This window comes from Melanotaenia boesemani, chromosome 17, assembly GCF_017639745.1.
Source record: "Melanotaenia boesemani isolate fMelBoe1 chromosome 17, fMelBoe1.pri, whole genome shotgun sequence".
In the NCBI taxonomy this organism is placed as follows: domain Eukaryota; kingdom Metazoa; phylum Chordata; class Actinopteri; order Atheriniformes; family Melanotaeniidae; genus Melanotaenia; species Melanotaenia boesemani.
Genome location: NC_055698.1, coordinates 6948499 through 6958979, shown reverse-complemented (window position 1 = coordinate 6958979; position 10481 = coordinate 6948499). Strand labels below are relative to the sequence as shown.

At 34.6% G+C, this 10481-nt stretch overlaps 1 long non-coding RNA gene across 1 annotated transcript; it reads right to left on the bottom strand.

Annotated features, from left to right (window-relative positions):
• Positions 1-3038: 3038 nt before the first annotated feature.
• Positions 3039-9168, bottom strand: LOC121628235. Its single transcript, XR_006008113.1, has 3 exons — positions 8974-9168; positions 8749-8851; positions 3039-4969 (listed from the first exon to the last, which is right to left on the bottom strand). It is a non-coding gene; the product is annotated as an uncharacterized LOC121628235 (long non-coding RNA).
• Positions 9169-10481: the final 1313 nt, after the last annotated feature.

The window sequence follows — 10481 nt, the reverse complement described above, 5'->3', positions numbered from 1 at the left end:
GTTCATTCCTTGAGCTGGATGCCTTTTTTTTAAATGTCGATTGATTCATAGATCTGTAAGTTGCTTTGAAAGACCTTCAGAAAGCCTGCAGACTATTTCTAAAGACTGCTTGAAAAGTCTAGTGAATGCTGTATGAATGCTCACGGTGCTGAATCCTGTCGCCTAAATGATCTTTACTAAAAACTTGAAATTTTTAATTATTTTAAGAATTTATTTGTATTACAAGAATATTATACTTAAGAAATTTTATTTTAGAATTTAAAATGCCTGAAGTCAATCTGAATATGAATAATTTTTAAAAACATTGCAGATATAAAGAATTTCAATGTCAGCCAAATAGTCCAACGTTCTGTGTATATTTTGAAGTTTAAATGGTGTCTCTAGGTGAACTTATCTGAAAGAATATACATTTTTAATTTGAGTATGGATGAAAGGGTTCTGAAGGTTTTGTCCATTTAAATCATTTTTAAATTATGTGGGGAAAAAAAGTTAAATTTTTCTTAAGTCATCAAAGATATAAAGACTTCCCTTCTGACCACCCTTCTTTTGAATTAGCCATATATTTTGGTTTAACAGTGGTTTTAATATGATGAAAGAACTTTTGTTAATATTCTATATTATAAGACTTAAATCAGTGGTTTAAATTAATGTTAAACAAACGTTAATAAATACATGTGCAGAAGCTGAAAGAGGCACATTTCAGCACCACGGTCAGCAACATGTTGACGGTGTAATGAACACATGTGACCACTAGAGGGAGATGCTGCTTCACCAGAGAAGCATTCAGAGACCTGAGCAGTTTTCTCAGTAATTACATGTAAGGCTTTTAAGCTGGAGGAGTAAAACATTTAACTACAATATTTTAACTACTCTGTTTTTGTTAGTTTTTCTCCTTCTGCTGGTTTTTCTGTTGTTGTTTCTTTTTTCCTACTGTTCTGCTTCTCTTTTTATATGTTCTTTATATATGTTTTTTTATTCTCTGGACATGCTGAGACATTTGAATTTCCCCACTGTGGGACAAATTAAGTCTTATCTTACGTTAGATAATCTGGTTAGACTGATTTGATTTTAACTTAATGTATTCTTTTTTATAATTTAGGATCCTCCCTGAAGCATCCAACTTGTATTACATCTGAGAGTTTATAGTATTGAGAAGCAGATGTACAGACGTGGACAAAATTGTTGGTACCCTACGGTTAATGAAAGAAAAACTCACAATGGTCACAGAAATAACTTGAATCTGACAAAAGTAATAATAAATAAAAAATTCTATTAAATTTAACCAATGAAAGTCAGACATTGCTTTTCAACCATGTTTCAACAGAATTATTTTAAAAAATAAACTCATCAATCAATCAATCAATCAATCAATCAGTCTTTATTTATAAAGCACTTTTCCTTCCAAAGATGCTCAATAGGATTTCGGTCAGGGTTCATAGAAGGCCACATTAGAACAATGTTTTCCTCTAATCATTCTTGGGTTTTTTTAGTTGTGTTTTGGGTCATTGTCCTGTTGCAAGACCCATGACCTGCGACTGAGACCTAGCTTTCTGACACTGGTCAGCACATTTCTCTCTAGAATCCCTTGATAGTGTTGAGATTTCATTGTACCTGCACAGATTCAAGACACCCTGTGCCAGATGCAACAAAGCAGCCCCAGAACATAACAGAGCCTCCTCCATGTTTCAAAGTAGGGACGGTGTTCTTTTCTTCATATGCTTCATTTTTCCATCTGTAAACATAGAGCTGATGAGCCTTGGCAAAAAGTTCCATTTTTGTCTCATCTGTCCATAGGACATTCTCCCAGAACCTTTGCGGTTTGTCAACATGTAGTTTGGCTTTTTTATGATTTGTTTTCAACAATGGTGTCCTCCTCTGTCGTCTCCCATTAAGTCCACTTTGGCTCAAACGACGGATGGTGCGATCTGACACTGATGTTCCTTGAGCTTGAAGTTCGCCTTTAATCTCTTTAAAAGTTTTTCTGGGCTCTTTTGTTACCATTCGTATTATCCGTCTCTTTGACTTGTCATCAATTTTCCTCCTGTGGCCACGTTTAGGGAGGTTGGCTACAGTCCCATGGATCTTACATTTCTGAATAATATGTGCAGCTGTAGTCACAGGAACATCAAGCTGCTTGGAGATGGTCTTATAGCCTTTACCTGCTTGTCTATAATTTTCTTTCTAATCTCCTGAGACAACTCTTTCCTTTGCTTCCTCTGGTCCATGTTGAGTGTGGTACACACCATGTCATCACACAGCACAGTGACTACTTGTAGCCTTTATATAGGCCTTTTTCTAGGGGTACCATCATTTTTGTCCAGGCCTGTTTCATGAGTTTTTTTTTTTTAATAATTCTGTTGAAGCATGGTTGAAAAGCAATGTCTGACTTTCATTGGTTAAATTTCACAGAATTTTTATTTATTATTACTTTTGTCAGATTCAACTTATTTCTGTGACCATCTTGAGTTTTTCTTTCATTAATCGAAGGGTACCAACACTTTCAGCCATGTGTGTAACTTCTTTGATTATTGTGTCATTTTTTACAGTGTTTGTCTCTTAGATGGAGCATAGCCCCATAGTCATGCAGGACGAGATGTGCATGATGCAGAGGATTTATTAGGTGATAAAAACAATAAAGTGTCAATTAAACAGGAATGTATATAAATAAATGTGTTGAAAAAATTAAAAAACTGTGAAAACTTGACAAATTTGAAGGAATGGACATTTCCTTCTTACACAGCACTACAAATTATAACAGATGTGGAAAATTTGCATTTTAAAATGAACATAAATACTATATTTTTATTCTCTTAATACGATAATAACTATTCTTTACACTTTATTTCTTTTTATTGGTAACATTTTATGTCACCATAAATATTTTAAAGATGTATGGTGAATATATTTTTAATCTGGGAAGCTTTGCTAATCATTCATTAAATCTTAAAAACACAAGAATAAAAAATGTGTTTTGACAAAAAAGACCTACTCTGGCACTAAAATAATTAAAATACTATTAAAAAAAGGAGACCAATGAATATATTTTTAAATAAAAAAGTCTTTATTTGGCATTTTAAAGATAATCTTTGGTAACACAGGCAGGAGGAAAACAGAGTGTACTGAATAAACCGAGATGACTCATGATAAAACATCCAGCTCTATAATTAACTGCATAGATTTTATCGATGGTTTAATCGATTTAATGCATTTAAACTCTCCTCTTTCACACAAGGTGAACAACAGGAACAATAAGTGTACTATGAAGTATTTCCAATGTTTTTTATGTTATCTGGATCCATCCAAGTAAGGGATGATGGGTGTGATGTCAGAATATTTCCACTTCGATTAAATATCAGTGTGTTCATTCACACTAAATTATTTAATAAAATTATATTTCTCTAAATTATTTAAATCATTTATGCCATTCAAAGTTTATATTGTACATCTGACCTTTGCATAAAACAAAAACATAGATATCCTTTCAGTTTTTCACCAAATCAAAGTAAAATGAACTTTTCTGAGTAAACATCTGACCAAAAAGACTGTTTGGTAACATTTATATTCTATTAGCTGCTAAATGTTTGATCAACTTGGCAGGAAAAGTGCGTAAAAACACATTTTTAGCATCATTCCCTGATCATAAATAACTTCCTGAATCAGGACACACCAACCTACAAGCTAACCTCCACCAGCTTTCTAACAAACATGTTAAACACTTTTTCTGTGGTGATAAGATTTGACTTTTTATCCCAACACACACACAGAAGTATGTGTGTGTAGCAAAGTGTGTGACAGGGTCCCATAAGTAATACATGAATCTGCAGCCAAACAAATGGATTAATACAACCTCATAGCTGCTGTTTAGCTTATCATACCTGACACTTTAATATTATAATTATTTATTTTAGATGTGCAGGTTCATCTGTTTATTTTTTGTTTTCTTCTCCTTTTTGTATTTTGTGGACTGATCGGTCAAAAATTTGCGTTCTCTTTTTCTCTCAGTGAGTTAGGCGAGGTAGTATCTTATTAGTTATTTTAAATAGGTTTGTGTTACTTTCACCTCTTTTGAGACTTTTTTTGTTGTTAAATTCTGCATGAATCGAGTTGGATCATATTTTAGGTTAATAAAAACCCTTTTTTTCTATTTTACTCATGTCTATCTGTCCTTTTCCTGGTTGGTCCATCCCATTAGATGTATGAAAAACTGTGGGTTGGATGTGTCTTTGGAGAACGCTTGTCCACTTCTTCATGCGAGTAACTACCAGAATATGAATCCTGCTCTCTGTGTGCACCCGTGTTTTAGTGTTCAGTATGAATATTGATGCAAAGAAGACATCAATGTGTCTGTAAAGGACAGGAAGGGTAAACATGTTCTTTAGGTTTTAGATAAAAACTCAGAGGTTATTTAATGAGACTCAGCTCAAGGTCTATAAAAACATTAATGATCTACCCTTAATAAATATTAAATTCAATCATGACTGAGGTTTTAATTTAACTCTAAGTTAACCACCGCTACAAAAAACAAGTCCTGTAAATGAACATATCTTATAAAACTTGAGAAAATAATGACTGTTTTATGCTTTTTGACGCTCCATTAGGCAGTAATATTTTGTACAGGTGGCCATTTTATGAGGTAGGAGGTGCTTTAAGGGTGCAAATATTTTTTTTTTTCCATGAGAGACATGATATAAAACAGACATGTTTGTTTATACTTAATCTCCACATGGAGCCCTTTGACTTTTTGTTTGGCTGTAAACTGACTGGATATGCTTTAAAAACAAAAGCACCTGGGAAAACATCTGGCTCTACTCAGAAGTCCCATTTTCATGGAAAAAGTCCTGACAGAAACCGGTTTTCACTTTGAGCTGGGCTGCTCCTCCATCCCTGCTTGTGTCATCAGCTCAGCGACGTTTTTCTCCAGGTCACCAATGCGGGTCCCCATCTGATCGAGTGTGAAAGTTGAAGAAATCTGCCCATCAAATCACAATACAGGAAGCTATTTTCAGTTTAGGTTACATCAACATGCTGGTCAGCTCTCACCGATGGGTTTTACACCACATCCAAACACAGGATCTGCCTCTCCGCATATCTTCTTCTCACAAGTTTTACTCTGACACACCTTCCCTGCATGTTGCCGTTTCATGGATTTAGTAGGATGATCAAAGAGGACAGCAGATGTAGTCAGAACGCACCATACGACCATCCGAGTGGTTGTTATTTAGCTGCTGGTTTTCTGTTGGAAAGCACACATTGATACGGTGCTGAGCTGCCTCCGTTTGCTCAGGATAAGAAAACGAAGTACAACAACAGCTCGACTTGTAACGTTCTCCTCTGTAATTTCCAAAACTCATTAATAAGGCACACTAGTTCATTTATTGTCATTTCAAATTACTTCTCAAACTGTAAAACAATCATTTTAGTTACGAACTTTATATTTTTAAAGGTATTCAGGGGACCAGTTACTGTGAGTCATGATTTTTCTTCCTCCTTCATCCCTTGTATTTGATTGGTGAGCTTTTTTGTCCATTTGGGTCATTTGTTTCCTAAATTTCTTGCCACCATTCTTTTATACTTTTATATTCCTATTTCAGTTTTTCGTAAAGTTCAGCAGCACACCGGAGTTTAGATTTAAAACCACTGCGGGTCATTCAAGGACAAAAAAGTCAAAAAATTACGCTCAAGACATTACAGATTAACATTTTTACTACTTTTTTTCTTATAATTCGCTTCACTCCTAATCATAAATTCCAAATATGCAAATATTCCAATAATTCTAAACCTTTAAAATGCCAGTTTGACCAGATGATGACACTTCCACCAAAATCCATCATTCCATCCACATTTTTGCCTCGTGGAAGTCATAGGGCACAAATAACGTGTGTTTTATCACATATTTATCTTAAAATCAAAATCTGAACCAGCAGCCGTGTTTCCTTTATTTATATGTGGCTTGTTTTTCTTACACATTTGTTTCCATCAGCAGCTGTTGACACAAATCAATTCAAATTAGTCCAGAATGGCTTGTTTTTATGAAGCCACTAAAGGAAACTGATTAGGGAAATACAATTTTTACCTTTTCAACTGTACCAAATTATTATTTTTTCATTTATACAAACTATGGAGCTCCTGAAGTGCCTTTTGTGACATTTCTTATAACTTTACTGTGTACCAGATCATTTTCTAGTTGAGACCCACTTTTCAAGATTTAAAAACCGAAATCAATGAAAGAAGCATGGCTCTGAACCTGGTTGATAATCATAGATAAATAATATTTAATTAACCCTTACTAAGTCATACTGATTAGTAAGGAATTAAGATTAGAAAAAAAGAGTTATGAAGGACATTAAGACCTAATTTACTTTACTGCCAGCAATGTTATGGAAGATTATAATAAATTTATACTTGGTTAAAAAGAGGGCCAGAAAAATCGCCTTGGGTACAAATATCAGGGGTTATGTTAACCAGGTATTTTTTTCACTGACCTTATTTTTATTCTTTATTCTTGAACAAAAATTCTAAGTATTCATTTAGTGCCTTTAACCAAGAATCTAGTTTCTCCTATTAAGAGCAGACTTCCTTATTTTAATGTTGAAATATTGTTCTGCCTCTATTTCTTATTTAAAATGTCCCTACAAGCATCCCCTGGTTACAGGTGGTGGCAGATGAGACAGCAACAACTCACTCTTACGTTCATAAATTAATGCAGTTTCAGGCGCCTAATTTACAATGCTATTTTGTGCACTTTTTGCACGTCGTCTATACACATTTTAAAGTTTTTTTAAGGTGTACAGTAACACTGTAAACAAGGCTCCTAAAACTTCGGTTCTGAAGCTGCAGCTTCTGGTACTGCACTGCCCTCTAGTGGATGTACTGCCTAACAACATGCCAAACATCCATTTCATACGTTTGACAATGTAAGAAAAGGATTTACATATGAACATACATAATGGGAGGATAAATGAGCCTTTGTGGTCTTGAAACACCATGGCTGTTATAAAGACACAGTAATGCCTTTTTTCCACTGGATCATGAGAAATAAACTTTGTGAGAAGCTGCTGGTGTCTCACAGCGTGGTACCCTAGATGCTCTGCAGCTCTCAAAAAAGGTTTTATCATCACAGCACAAAAAATCAATGATTGCTGTCTTCCTTCACTCCAGGACACTGCAGACAATTGCTACTATTCCAGGGCTGAAAACATTAAACTGAAAACTTCCCACCCTGGATATCACCTGTTTGACCCTCTGCCTTCAGGATGGTGATATAAACCAATCAGATCATGCACCGCCAGAATCAGAAATAGTTTCTTTCTCAATGAAATCCATTTACTGGATCAACACACACTGACTAAAACACAAGACATTTGACCACTATCTGAATTGTGCAGTACCATTTTAACAGTGTTTAAAATGTATTTATTCCTAACTTTTTACTTTTGATGTAATTTTCCCTGCTATTGTTTGATTTTTTCATTGAAGAATGTGACTATTTCAGTGCCCTGCATCCCTGACGCATTAAGAATAAATAAGAAAAAGAAAGAAACACATTTTTAAATTGAGAACCCATTGAATTTCCCAGGGACCCACATAAATGTCACTGCTATTTGCATGTGTTTTAATACCACCACTGGAAGAGGCCCTGCAATTTCACTGTTTTATGCAATGACAGTAAAGTCTTCCATGCCAGCCTACAAACCTAGATTCACTGTGTTACAGGCATGTGATTGGCTGAGTCCTCACGAAAACCAAGGAGACCACATCAGTCCAGCTCTGAGGTCTTTACACTAGCTGCCTGTTCATTAGAGAATAGACTTTAAACTACTGCTGCTGGTCTATAAAGTTCTGAATGGTTTAGGACCAAAATACTTCAATTATCTCTAGATCCAGTATGAACCTACCAGAACCCTCAGGTCATCTGGATCCAGTTTCTTGTCAGTTCCCAGAGTCAGAACCAGACGTGGAGAAGCTGCATTCAGTTTTTATGCTCCACATGTCTGGAACAAACACTCGGAAAGACTCAGATCAGCTGAAACACTTTAATCCAGGTTAAGACCCACCTGTTTTCTGTTGCATTTCAATAGTTTTTACTTAAAAGTCTAAATCTGCATCAGTTTCTTTTAAGCTTGAATTTTTAAACTTCACGTTTTAATACCGTTTTTCCCACACTGGAACTTTATTTCTTGCATTTTATCTATATCTCGTAGTTTTTTTCCTTTTAATGTTTTTTTTTCTTTTTTATTGCACTTGTTATTGCTCCCTGCTGTAATGCTTTTAATGTTTTATGCAAAGCATTTTGAATAGTCTTGTACATGAAATGTGCTATACAAAAAAAAAAGGCTTTTTTTCTCATATAACTCCCTTTGACATATATAATACAGTTTAAAAGTAACCGTGCTCAAAAGGAAAAGACTTATGAATGGCACTTAAGGGACTCCGTAAAAAAAAACCTCTCACATGTAAGTGTCTAGAAGAAGGTTTCCCTCGGTTAACTAAACATTTTAATTAGCATATCTGAAACCATCATTACTTTGTAAAAACTACAGAGCTGGATCACAGGCTTTGGAGTTTAATTAATATGCATCTGTTTCAACGCCCCCTAGTGGTCATTTACTTTCATTAAAAAGCCCTGAAATTACTTATCAAACGCAGGAATACCAAAACTGATTCCTGCAATTACTTCTGCTCTCAAGTGTGTTTTTACTTTACTGAAAGTAGCTCAGACAACAAACAGATGTTCCTTTCCCAGCTAACCCTCAAAGAGGCGGAAATCTACTACAGAAAGGATATTTTTAGACTCCAGCTGTTCAGAGATTGCCTGGAATCTGCCCTGAAGCCGCTGCATCGTGGTCTCCATCTAAAAGGACAGAAAATGTTAAAAATAAATAAATAAATAAAATAAAACGTCATTTACACAAATATTTGTCTGCCATCTAAATCCTACCTGTATGAGACTCCTTGCAAATCAAACAAACTTACCGCCTCGGTCATGTCTTGCGCTGCTCTACACTCGGTTTTTGACATTTTTGTTAATAAACAACACATAAACGTTTCAGTTAAACTTCCGGGTGCGTCACACAATCTGACTGGATAATTGTTTTCTTAAACAGGGCAGCGACCACGACGGTAGAGGTGTCGGCAGAGTTCCCCTTCAAGAACATCGGATGTGACTCCTTTAACTTTGCAGTACGTCAGTGAAAACGGTAACTTCCGGTTGTAGAACCACCCTGTCAAATTAAAAGTCTGTACTGACATGACTTCAAAAGTACATCAACTCAGTGAAGCTTCACTCAGATAATCAAAAATATATCTCATTAATTCAGAAATAAAGCTTCCAGATATTTTTTCTTTTCATAATATGCATAACTTACCTTATCAATTCAGATAAAAATGTATAAAAAATATTTTTGTTAAAATAATATTGTTAATAAAAATGCAAATATTTTGATAATACTCATAAAATACTTTTTTTTTTTTGGTTTTGTTTTAGAAAAATACATCTCATTGATTTAGGGAACTAAAACAAAAATAGATTTTTCCCCCACTTTCTTTTGTTTTGATAAGATTACATAGTTAATTCAAGAAAGTCTAATGATAATGTATTGTGAAACAATCTGGGGTTGGTTTGAAAAAGAAAAATATACTATTTTTATTTATTAATCTATTTTTTTTTTCAAGACGAATATTTTAAATCATGCATCATGCAGATTTTTTAAAACTTTTGTCATTATTGCTTCATTCTGAAAAAATAAACTGAAATATTTTTTTGTTTGTTTTTGTTTATTTGTTTGTTTGGGTTTTTTTTGTTTTTTTTTTTTTTTTTTTTTTTTTTTTGTTTGTTTGTTTGTTTGGTTGGTTTTTTTTGTAGCTCAGGAAATACAACTTCTTACGCTATTATTGTGGAGGTAAATACAGTTCTTTTCCGGTTTCTTGTACATTATCTCTGGTTAGTCTCTGATACCTGCAGTGATTTGTTTGCATCTTCGCACATGGGTTGTGCATGTTGTTTGTTTGTGAAGTGTTAGTCCTGTCAGATTACAGGGGGATTTGTTTGCTGTAGATGAAGGATGATCCTCCTCACGGAGGTTTTGGTTTTTATATAACAGCACATGATCCTTGCTGACTGTGACAGATGAAAGATGAGAAGCTCACCGCCACAAGGGTTACATAAGTTTCATTAAGCCTTTATAAATCTTTATAATCCGGATTTTATCTGTCTGTCTCCTCTCTGCATATGATGAATTCATAATATGTAACATAAAAAAGAGCTTCTAAAATACACAACAGGGCTAGTTTAAATCTAAAGAGTGTACGTGTTGTGCATTGAGCAAAAAGTCAACTAAAATAACTGGGATATATTAAATATTTTAGAAGATGGAGCCATTACCAGGACTGGGAACAAGCAAGATGTCCCACTTTCCACTCAGATCCTTCTGTAACAGATGTTACTCTTTGCCACAAAGCTCACTGTGTCTGCAGCAGAGCTG